We start from the raw sequence: 12,307 nt of genomic DNA on the forward strand, positions 1-12,307 counted from the left end.
CTGTCGTGAAGAACTAGATTCCATTTCTAAATGACAGCATCCACTGTTTCACAATCCATACCAACATTCTGGGGGCTTGATGTTAATCAGAATTTCTATTGTTAAATCCTTGTTACTACTTAAAATATTTGCCATTTAAAAACAACTAGTAGAAGCAAAATTGGCAGTTTTTCTAAACAAAAGAGTCACGTATATATCAAGTTAACTCCTGCTGAGGTAGCACGGCTGAGGAATGGTCTGTGTGGTTAATCAGATACTCAATTACCAGTGCTACACACACGGTCAATTTTTAAAGAATTGGATTATATAATGATGTATTTAACCCCAAAATATAATAAATACATCATAATGTTAAAAGAAGGAGTCTGATGGGATTTCAATCCTTCAAAATCGTTTTTATAAATTTCAACTATCACTGCTTTCTATATGTATGAAAGTACCAGTTAGTAATAGTTGAATGCCAGACAGCTAGATAACATCAAGTTAATGGGAGTTTTATTCTCTGTTACAATGTACATTTTCCCTTTATATAGTGCTTCAGATTGACCCAAAGGCTAGTTACAAGGACTAGGAACAATTAAGAATGAAACACAAAAATACCAAAACGTCACATCACATCAAGGCAGGACCTTTCCAAAATTATAAAAATGAACAGCCCCAATCAAATCAGTATTAATGTCTTCAAACACTTGTTAAAAATATTAAGACCAATTATATGTGCATATAGTGTGGGAGAGACTATGGTTTTGCACTTTTATCCTGCTTCGAATTCATAGGGCTTCTTGAATTTGTGCCTTGATATCTTTCATTGATTTTGGAAGATTCACGGTTGTTCTCTCTCCAAATTCTGCTTCTACCTTACTCTCTCTCTTCTCTCCTCTGAACATCCAATTACATATCGTATCCTACCCTCTCTTCTGGATTTCCCATCCTATTGTCTCTTCATGTTCTATTCTGTTTACTAATTCCTTTTCCTGTTTACTAATTCTTCTGCTGTGTCTATTCTTGGTAGCCAGCTATCGAGTGCCCCCTGCCCCAATTATCCTCACCATCTAGTGATATACCCTTGGGCAGTTTCCCCCCACATTAGGTGAGGGCTGATCTGTATGACCAACAGGGCATGGCAGAAGTGGCAGTGTGTGGCTTTTGAGGCCAGGTCATCAAAAGCACTGCAGCTTCTGCCTTGCTCTCTTGGATTTTTAGTTCTGAGGAAAACCAGCCACCATGTCATGAGGACACTCAGGCAGCTCCCTGGAGAAGCCCACACTGACAGGAACCAACTTCCCATCCATGAGTGAGCCCCCTTCAGATGGCTCCAGCCCAGGTCAAGTCTTTAGATGACTGTCCCCCATCCAATATCTGATGGCAACCTCACGAGAGACCTTGAGAAAGAACCAGCCAAATTAGCACTCCTGAACTCCTGACTCACAGAAACGATGAGAAAGATTAAATGATTATTGCTGAATTAAGTCACTAAGCCTTGGGATGATCTGTTACACAGCAATAAATAGCTAATCCACCCATCCACAAAGTTTTGTATTTCAGTTCTTGGATTTTTCAGTTGGTTCATTTTTATAAGTTTCCAGTTCTCTTCTAAAATTTCCAGTCTTCTTAAAAATCTCATGGCACATATTAAGAATATTTTTAAAAAGTGTGTGCTAAATTTATTATGTAGAGCTCCATGTTTCCATTATCTGTTGTTTTTCTTGTTTTTTCATCCATACTGTCTTATCTCCTCCCAAGTCTGATTATTATTAGTTGAGTAGTGGACGTGGTAGCCAGCCCCAGTGGTTCAGTGGCTAAGATTCGGCTCTCACTACCCAGTCAGGGAACCACACCACCCATGTGTCGGTTGTCACACTGTGGCGGCTGTGTGCTGCTGTGATGCTGAAAGCTATGCCACTGGTATTTCAAATATCAGCAGGGTCACCCATGGTGGACAGGTTTCAGTGGAGCTTCCAGACTAAGACACACTAGGAAGAAGGACTTAGCTACCCACTTCCAAAAACATTGGCCATGAAAACCCTATGAAGAGCAGTGGAGCATTGTCTGATAGAGCACTAGAAGATGAGAGGATGGTGCAAAACGACCAGGCAGGGCTCCAATCTGCTGTACACAAAGCCACTAGGAGTTGGAATCAACTCGATGGCACTAACAAAAAGCAGATGTGGGACGTGAAAATTTGTAGAAATAATCTGAGACCTTGGTGACGTTCTCTTCCTTTAAAGATGCTTTACTTTGCTATCAGCAGGTTTAGAAACCAGCAATCTGAGATCATCTTGATTCAATTTCAAGGATTAAAAATGAGTTGAAGTTGAGCTTCAGGCTCTGAGAGAACAGTCTACTTACAGTTCATTCTTTGTTTTAATGGGTAGCCATTCGGTGTCTCCATCCAAATCCTGGGGTATTTACTAGGCTCATCCCCCCAGCTTTGTGTGGGTCCTAGACTCCAAGTTTTATTCCTTATTCTACAGCACTGTCAGAAGCCTTGTTCAGTTTCTCAGCCTCTCAGTTATGTCTTCCAGAATCAGCAGACATCTGAGTGGAAAAGCAGCCTGGTAGGCTCACCTCTCTAGATTTTCTTCATTTTCCATATCTTTTCCATAATTCTGCCTCGTTATATCTCTGATGCCTCCAAGCAATTCCTTTTAGTATATGTTGCCCAGCTTTTATTGTTCTCAGTAGGAGGGTTGGTCTAAATTTTGACCCTAACAAGAAGTGGAAGTCTTTGCATTGTTTTATTAGCTAATCTAGAATTACATTTACCTCAGAAAACAAATCCACAGGCACATGCATATTTTTTGCTAAGGGTCTAATAGCATCACTTCTTTAAAGCACTCGCATACTGCAGGAACCAGTATTCTTTAAATGCAGTTGTGAACAACTGCCAATCCACTCATTTATGACAAGTCAGCTTGTCAGAGCAAGAATGTGAAAAAATGCCTATTGATAGAAATAAATAGTTTCTAGAGAATGTCAAGCAAATTCCCCCAAGGCCAAATCACTAGGCAGGCAGGCCACTGCTCCTCACATTTAGCCTTCAGAAAAAGACATGGGCTCCAGTTTTGTGGAGAATCAGTAGCCATGTTGTGAGGACACTCAACAGCCCTGTGGAGAGGCCAAGGGCCACTGGGATTATTCTCCATTGTTCTGGGTTATTTGATATTATTATATCAGAAAGCCTACCTAACGGTTAGTTACTGAACAAAAGAAAGGAAGAAATGTTTCAAACACATAAGGAAATCTTGTTTTTGAAGTAATGTAAGTATTAGTAAGAAGATGATATATAAGATCGAACAAGATAAACTAGAACTTAAAATGTCAGGTACTTTTTATTAGAAATGGAGGAATCAAATTCCTGGATGTAACAATGTCATTTTAAAAGAAATACTTTAAGTATATATTGTAGACCAAACCTTATTTTCTCCTGAAATACAGTTTGAGTTTTCCTAAAATAGAAAGATGAACATTTTTTTTTCCTAAGGTTGGCACTGAGCTAACATCTGTTACCAATCTTCTTCTTTTTTCCTTTTTTCTGCCCAAAACCCCAGTAGATAGCTGTATATCATAGTTATACATCCTTTCTAGTTCTTCTATGTGGGACGCCGCCTCAGCATGGCTTGAGGAGTGATGCATAGGTCTGCGCCCAGGATCTGAACCGGTGAACCCCAGGCCGCTGAAGCGGAGCGCACGAACTTAACTGCTACGCCACTGGGCTGGCCCCAAGATGAACATTTTATCACAATGTCTTATGCAAGTTTTACCATGTATCCCAGTTGAATTACAAGATTTTACAAGAATTACAGAATCACAGAATTACACTCCTAATTTACAAATTTGGGATTCAAATGTACAAAGTCAGTTATTTGTTGATTGTATTTTTATCATCATCACTGTCTATTGACAGCTCTCTGCCACCTGAAGCTGGCCCTCAGCCTAAGACTCATCCACTAAAGGGAGACTGTGTATCCAATTAATCATCAAGTTCAAGTTTCTCAACCCACCTCTACCATGTCTCATGGTATCTGATTTGTCTATTCCTCTAATTCCTCTAATTTTCTCCTCTTTCCAAATCATCCTACAAATTACTTACTCCTTCACCCCTCTCCTCTGTACACATCCCCTCAGTTTCAATCTGCTCAAGAACCTTCAGTGGCTTCTGGGTGCTCGGCCTGGTTTTCAAGGTTTCACGATCATCTGATCTTGGTCTACTCATTCAAAATCAGTTCCCATTACTTTTCAAATAAACCTCCACTTTATATAAGTGAATCATTTCACCAGTCCCCACATGATGCTTATTTTTGCTTTCATAATTCTCTTCCAGCTTAGATGCTCGCCTTTCTCCTTATTTATCCAAACTACACCCATGATTTGGTCTTCAAGTATCAAGGACCTAGCACTCTTATTAATAAGGACCAAACACTACCTTCTCCTACATATCTTCTCTGTCAAACCTAATCCAGGCTTGTTATTGTTTTCTTTGAAATTATATTTTATTCATGGTTTAAAATGCAAAAATTTTAAGTGTATTTCATTTTACCAATAGTGTTGCAAACCTGTTGAGTAAGTGCCACTGATAAAATCCACACTCAACAAACGCCTGTTAAATATATTCAACCTAGTGTCCAAATCTAAGTAAAGGAGTTTCATTGGACCATGATGAGTCTGCTTAGCCCAGGAATTACCATTTGCTTCACTCCTTTGCCAGTGAGCTGCCCAGATGACAAAATGGAAAGGTCAAAACTCATTTTGGTAGAGACCTGGCTCCTGGTGGATTATATCTTTCCTTGGGTTATGCAAGGGGATGAAATGACAAACTCTTCTACGTTAATTATAGGTTGTCTATTTCATGGCTCCATGTTTGCAGTATAAAATTGCAGATCCTTTTTTTTTTGGTCAAATAAAAGATATTTAAACAAATTGGTAATTTTTTTTTCCTAGATGCCTTACGCAGATAATGCTCTTAGACTCATATGCAGCAAATGTTGCTTTGGTACTTATGCTCGACGGAGTGAAAGAAAATATAAACAGGAAAGAAGAAATTCCAGTTCAGTATGTTAACCAAGGAAAACATTAACTGTCCTTCAGAATACAGTCCACAAATAGTCTGTTTTGCTGCCGTGAGGTCAATAGAATTATCCTGTGGCTTCTCTGCCTAGTTGATAAACTCCTTTAGTTAAAGACTGCTTTGTTCCTTTCAAAGAAGGCTATATAATCATATGCTATTTCAGTGGACAGTTTTTGAATCTTTTTTTTAGCAACACATTTCCCCAATGCTCAAAGCCTATTTTGATTAAACAGCAAGAAATACTTGATGCTCCTAAGCTCAGAGGTCTTAGAATTCTGGTAGCCTTTAGTTAATGTTACTATTTCTATAGCAGTGGTCTTTTACCCTGGCTGTCCATGAAAACTACTAAGAAAAATTTTTAAGAATATCGATTCTTAGGCCCCATCCCAGAATTTTTTATTTCGTTAACCTGGTCTAGGGCTTTGCGCCTTGGGCCCTGGTGTTTTTCTTAAAAGCTCACTGGGAGTCATGTGCAGTCATGGTTAAGAATCGCTGCTCCAGGGCCAGCCCAGGGGCGTAGTAGTTAAGCTCGCCTTCTCCATTTTGGCAGCACGGGGTTCACAGGTTCGGATCCCGGGCGCGGCTTATCAAGCCATGCTGTGGCGGCGTCCCACATATAAAGTAGAGCAAGATGGGCGTGGACGTTAGCCCAGGGCCAGTCTTCCCCAGCAAAGAGAGGAGGACTGGCAACACATGTTAGCTCAGGGCTGATCTCCCTCACCAAAACAAGAATCACTGTTCCAAGTGGAGAGAAAATTGGAGGACTAGAATAACAGGGGAAGAAAAATAACAGTTTCTGAACAATAATAAAAGAAATCATAATTTATTGATATAATTTATTATATATACCAGGCAGTACGCTAACCATGTGTCATACAGTATTAGTTATCCATTGCTGCATAACAAATCACCATAAAGCTTAGTGGCTTAAAACAACCAACGTTTAGTATCTCATAGTTTCTGTGTCAGGAATTTGGGAGGCACTTAGTTCAGTGTTCTGGTTCAAGGTCTCTCTGGAGATTGTAGGCAAGATATCAGCCAGGGCTGCAATCATCTGAAGGCTTGACTGGGGCTGGATGCTCCTTTTATAAAAAGACTTGATGGCATGGCTGTTGGCAGGAAGACTTAGTTCCTTGCTGGCTGTTGGCAGGAGGCTTCAGTTCCTTACCCTGTGGGCCTCTTCCTAGAGCTGCCTGAGGGACTTCAGGACGTGTCTGAAACTGGCTTCCACCAGAGAGAATGATCCGAGCAAGAGCAAGGATGAAGTCACTTGCCTTTTATGACCTAGTCTTGGAAATTACGTATCATCAATTATACCACATTTTATTCACTAGATGTGAATCACTAATACAGTCCACTTAAGGGGAGGGCAATCAGGCTCCATCTTTTGAAGGTAGGAGTATCAAAGAATTTGTGGACATACATTTTAAAAATACACCTTTTAGTTGGAATAATTTTTCTGAATAGATTTGTAGAAAAGTTACAAAAATAATACAGTGATTTCCTGCCTACTCATCAACAAGTTTTACTTTCCCTTAATGTCATAATCTCACATTATAGTGGTATATTTGTCAAAGCTAAGAAACCAACATTAGTACTTACTATTAACTAAACTCCAGACTTTATTCGGATTTCACCAATTTTTTTCATTAATGTCATTTTTTCTCTTCCAAGATCCATCGAGGATACCACATTGCATTTAGTTGCCAAGTCTCCTTTGGTCTGTGACAGTTTCTCAATTTTTCCATGTTTTCATGACCTTGACAATTTTAAGGAGTACTGGTTACTTATTTTGTAAAATATCCCTCAATTTGGGTTTGTCTGATGTATTTTCTCATGTTTAGACTGGGGTTATGAGTTTTTGGAAAGATTACCACAGAGGTAAAGTGCCCTCCTCATCACATCATTTCACACCCATCCTACCAACATGACTTCTCTCTCCTAAGGTTAAACTTGATCATTTGGCTAGGGGGCATCCCAGGTTTCTCCACTGTAAATTTAGTATTTTGCCCTCTCTATACTCTCTTCCTTGGAAGTGAGTCACTAAATCTATCCCATACTCAAGGCGAGGGGAGTTAACCTCGACCTCCTGGAGGAGGAGTATCTACATGAGTTATTTGAAATTCTTTTGTAAGGAAGATTTGTGTGCACATATTTTAAAGCTGCATATACATATTCTATCATTGAGTGTTTACAACAATCCTGTAAGGACTATTGTATTCCTACTTTATAGATAAGAAATCTATAGCTCAAAAAGTTAAGTGATATGCCTGAGGTAACACAGCTAGGAAGACCTGGCATTTGATGTGAGGTTGGTTGATTCCAGAGTCCATATTCTTCTTACTGAACCCCTTAACCTTTGCACCATTCAAAGTACCATTCAAACATATTTTTAATATTCTACAAAATTCCCAAGAACTTGTTAGAAAGGACAATACAGACCTTGCTTGATTCTGTCTTGTATGTTGTTTCCCAGATGTATGTCTGATTTTCCCAATCAGCCTTTGAAAGCAGGGACATAGTTTTATACACTTTTGTACTTTTGAGTGTTAAGTACACAGGTACTCAGCAAATACTTCTTGGCTGAAAAGAAAATGACTCCTTTTCCTCACAGCTTCCCACACTGTCCTGAAGGTCTACCACGGGATCTCAAAACCTAAAATGGTTGATTGCTTAATGCTCAGACCCAGGTCTAAGAGCTGAGCTACGACAGGGCTCACTCCAGAATGACTGAACGGAAGCTGGGAGTCAGGCCAGAACGGCAGGAAAAGTAGGAAATGTTAGTTTCATCTTTCCCTCCTCCTACTTTGATGAGCAATTATGACTGAAGAGCAGACACCAATTTGGGTTATTCAACAAAAACTCAGCCCAGAAATCCACTCAGGCAATGACTATAATTTCTGCATCTCTAAAGTCATGGATTGTTTTCATCCCATTAAAGACTAAGATTTATATTTCTGGGTCATACATAATGAGTCATTTTCTCCAAATCTTGGGTATTTGGAAGTCTAGATTCCAGGAAAACCATTAGTCTTTCAGTCAATCCTTTCTTATGTGGCAGATATCCAGATGGCTCAGATGATGTTCCACACTTTGTTTTAACTGGAACGCTCTGTCTCCCGGGGATACAGAAGCAAACCTATGGAGAGGAAGGCAGCAAACCTCTAATCCTCTCTCCCCATCCTTCCTGACCTCGTCCTATTTGCTGTGCAGACGGACGTATGGGAGCAGTCCAAAGGAAGGGGTTAGCTAGATACGGTCAACATGCTAACAAACTTAGGGAGGCTTGGCAAAGCCCTCCATAGGAAGACAATAGTTCATCAGATCAATTACACTGCAAAACATTTTCCTTCTCTTCGGCCTTCTAGCAAGAAAGTATGTTCAGAAGCCACATCTGGTTTCCCTCTCCTCCATTCAAAGCACTGTCTCCTGGAACAGGAGAGAAGGAGGGGAGGTTGCTTCTTTGTCCACATCAATAGTTAGGAGACTCCCAGGTCTGGATCCTTATTCACAGACTCCAGGGAAAAAGAAAAAGCCTCCCCATCAAACAATATGGGGCGTAAGGACATGGCAGAATTTATAAACATGCTTAAGGATGTGTCTCTACGATGTTAGTTGGTACATATCCTCACACACCCCACTAAACAAATATGAACTAAAATGTGGTCTGGCAAGAGAGAAGCACGTGTCTGGGGATGTTCGGAAAAACAAGAAGGTTTCAGAGCTGCCCCAGCAGCTCTCCTGGCTGCCCTGTGCCATTCTGCACACTCTCCCTGCTGGCTGATCTGTGAGGGCTCTGGGGAGCTCAGTCAGCCTGGAGTCTCCGGTCCACTGCAGTCAGCACAGTGAGCTGGGGGTGAGTCCAGCAAACTGGGATGCAGATCTTGACTCCGCCACCTACTAGCCACGTGACCTTAAACAGGTGAATCAATCTCTCTGTATCTCAATTTCCTCACGTTAACATAGAGATATCGATGCCTAACTCACAGGGTCACGTGAGAATTAAATGAGACAGTGAATTAGTTTAACAGGCTTATTAGCACAGTGAATGGTTCAATATGTGATGCCTTTTATAATGATCAAAACTTCCCTTTCTAATGATCTTAAGACTTAAGGATAGTGAAATGTGGCTCTAAATTATAAAAAAAAAAAAGTTAGGAATTTTCACGACAAAACCAAGTGAGTGGCTTCCAGGTTGCAAGATAGGGAGATCTTTCTAGATCTGAAATCTGGCCATTCAGAATTGAGATGTGTTGTAAATGAAAAATAAATGCTATATTTTGAAGACTTATTTTGAAAAAAGAATCTAAAAGATCTCAGTAATTTTAAAGTATTGATCACATGTTGAAATGACAATATACTGGACATGTTGGGTTAGATAAAATATATTACTAATTTCCCCTGCTTCTGTTCACTTGTCAAAATGTGGCTACTAGAAAACCTAAAATTACATATGTGTCTCGCAATATATGTTTTGGACCGCACTATTCTAGAACACTGAAGTAACACTGAGAGAAGTACCTCACTGAATTACATCCTGGGGCCATGAAAGAGTTAATGCATCTCCCCAAGGTACTGCTTGAAAGTAACTCAATCAAAACACGAAGCCAAATGTCACAAACTGCTAATCACATCGTGAAATATAGTCTCCCCTGTTGCAGTGTGTAATCACTTATGAGAGCAAAGAGCTCAGGGACTTCAGAATCATGGAAAATTTCCAATATCCATTCAAGAAATCTCGTCATCCCTGCTACATTTGTTATGATCTAATCTGGCTGTAATTTAGTGCATGAAATTTTTATCACAACCCACAAATGCACTCAACTGGCACACACACGCTTATTTATGCACAGAGCCAGGGAAACAGTGATCTTTGCTTAAAATAATGTGCTTAACTAAGGGACTGTCCCCTCTACTGTTGGGGAGGCCAGAGGAAATGGGAAGACACACATGAACGAACCAATATTAAATATGCAAGTAGCTAATTATAGAGTTTATTTAAACTAGAGGACAAACAGATGCACCCTCATTTTTGATCAATCCTCAGAGCTCAGTAGCTCCTAAACTTTCAACTTATTCCCTTGAAGTAGTAAATTGCTATAAAAAGGAATCCAAACAATATGAAACAAACAAAAAGAAACAACACCTGTATGCAGGGATGAAATCTATTTTAAAAAAATCTATAGTCAATCATTTACAATTGGAATGATCAACTTTTTTTTTTTTTTGGTGAGGAAGATTGGCCTTGAGCTAACGGCTGTGCCAATCTTCCTCTATTTTTTGTATGTGGGTCACACACACTGGCATGATGAGCAGTGTGTCGGTCCGTGCCCGGGATCCGAACCTGTGAACCCCGGGCCACCAAAGCAGAGTGCACAAACTTAACCACTACACCACCAGGCTGGCCTCCGGAATGATCAACTTGTTAAATGTGTAAGTAAGTTTAGAATAAAAAATGTCTGGTTTTTTTTAAGAGGAGACCCATCTCTTCCATTCCTACTATATCAGGTAGCATTTTATTTCAGTTTTTTCCTTAATTTTTCTATATTTTGAGTATAGGTATCATCATCTCAGTACACTTGATATAAAAAATTTGAAATCCTCAAATTCAGAAATAAGGAAAGAAATAATTTTACTTCTTTTGAGCCCCTATGGAATTTTAAAGCAGTGTTACACTATATTTTTGAAGGTAGCCCGTACTTCTGCAATGTTGCTATCTACTATATTAAGCTTTAAAGATAGTAAAGATAAGAAGACAAATTTCAATTCAAGGAATCCTCCAAGCACAGTGGGAAATTCCTTAGATTTGGTTGACAGGCCATGGCAATTATGCAGCTAAATTCCAGCACTAGAAAATGCTCTAAAGGGAAATTTACCTACAGGTGGGAATGACATCTTCCAGGAGAAATAACACTCTCTGTTGATAATGTCCAGTATCTTAATAGATCGGCCACTCATTTCAACCAAAGTCTTAAATAAAGGAGAAAAGGAGACACCTTAAACTTACAATAGAATACTCTATGAAATTTACATTCAATTTTACTAGAAAGTGTGTACACCACAACAGGAAGGATTCCTATACATAAGTGTGTCCTTCAAAAAATTACTTTGCAATTCCTTTTTCTATGATTTTTGGAAGTGCTTTCATATCCTAGAACATCAGTAAATGCACATGAGCACCATCAAATTCCACATATCAGGTTACAGCTGAAAAAACGCTGCCCTTCCAAATGAAGTGGAACATGAGCTCAGAACCAAGCAGCCTCTAAAGACAGAGCGTACAAAACAGGAACAAGCAGGCCCTTTGGAAAGATAAGGAAAACATCAAAACCGTCTCAAGTCCTCTCTTAGCTGATTAAATATATTTCTGTCAAGGGAAAGAATATTTAATTTCCTAGGACAATGTAGACTTTCTCAGGACTGTTGTGAGGATTGCAAAGCAGAACAATCACTTTGGAGAACTGTTTGACAGTTTCTTATAAAATTAAACAAATACATACACTTGTAGGTATTTACCCAAGAGAAATGTAACCTCATACGAGAATGTTCCCAGGACTGTCGTGAAGATTAAATGAGATCACGTATGTGACAGTGGCTTGCCCAGAGTAGACTACATGGTAGGAGCTTATTAAATACTATTTTCGATCTCCTTTCATGTTTTTGGACATATTAGAAAGAGTACGGGATTTCAGTAGTGCAGACTTGGGTTCATGCCCTGGCTCTACTATTCACCTGTTATATTCATTCATTCAGCCTTTTTGAGCACCTGCTCTGTGCCAAGCACCCTTCTAGGTGTTGGGGATACCATATTGAATGTGATGGTCCAAGACTTTACTCTCATAGGGTTTACATTCTAGTGCCCTGGGCAAGACGTTTAAGTTTTCTGAACCTCAGTTTCCACCTCCGTAATACACTTCAATTCAGCACCTTTGACGCGCTGGGTACTGTACTGAGCTGAGCAGCACAAGAATCAACTAGATAGAACCTGCGTTTTCAAGTTCTTTACAAGTCCAATGGGAGCAGCAGACAACGGAGGCAAATTCACGGGGAAGCAGCAGGTGCTGTGAGAGGGCTAAGGACTCAGGGCTATGGGGGCTCTGAATCCAGTGCTCGGTGGCAAGGAGATTGGTCACAGGAGTGGGTCAGAGGCTTCCTGGAGGAAGAGCATTTAAATGCAATCTGCAGAGTAAACTAGGCAAAACATACTCACAAATTCACCATATTATTAGGAAGATGAGA

The 12,307-nt window shown here is 39.8% G+C and overlaps 1 protein-coding gene across 1 annotated transcript in view; it reads right to left on the bottom strand.

The window, feature by feature from the left end:
- ZNF704 (zinc finger protein 704) overlaps nt 1-12,307 on the bottom strand; it is a 198,308-nt gene that overhangs the window by 76,814 nt on the left and 109,187 nt on the right. The window lies entirely within an intron of this gene.

This window comes from Diceros bicornis, chromosome 33, assembly GCF_020826845.1.
Source record: "Diceros bicornis minor isolate mBicDic1 chromosome 33, mDicBic1.mat.cur, whole genome shotgun sequence".
Taxonomy (NCBI): Eukaryota; Metazoa; Chordata; class Mammalia; order Perissodactyla; family Rhinocerotidae; genus Diceros; species Diceros bicornis.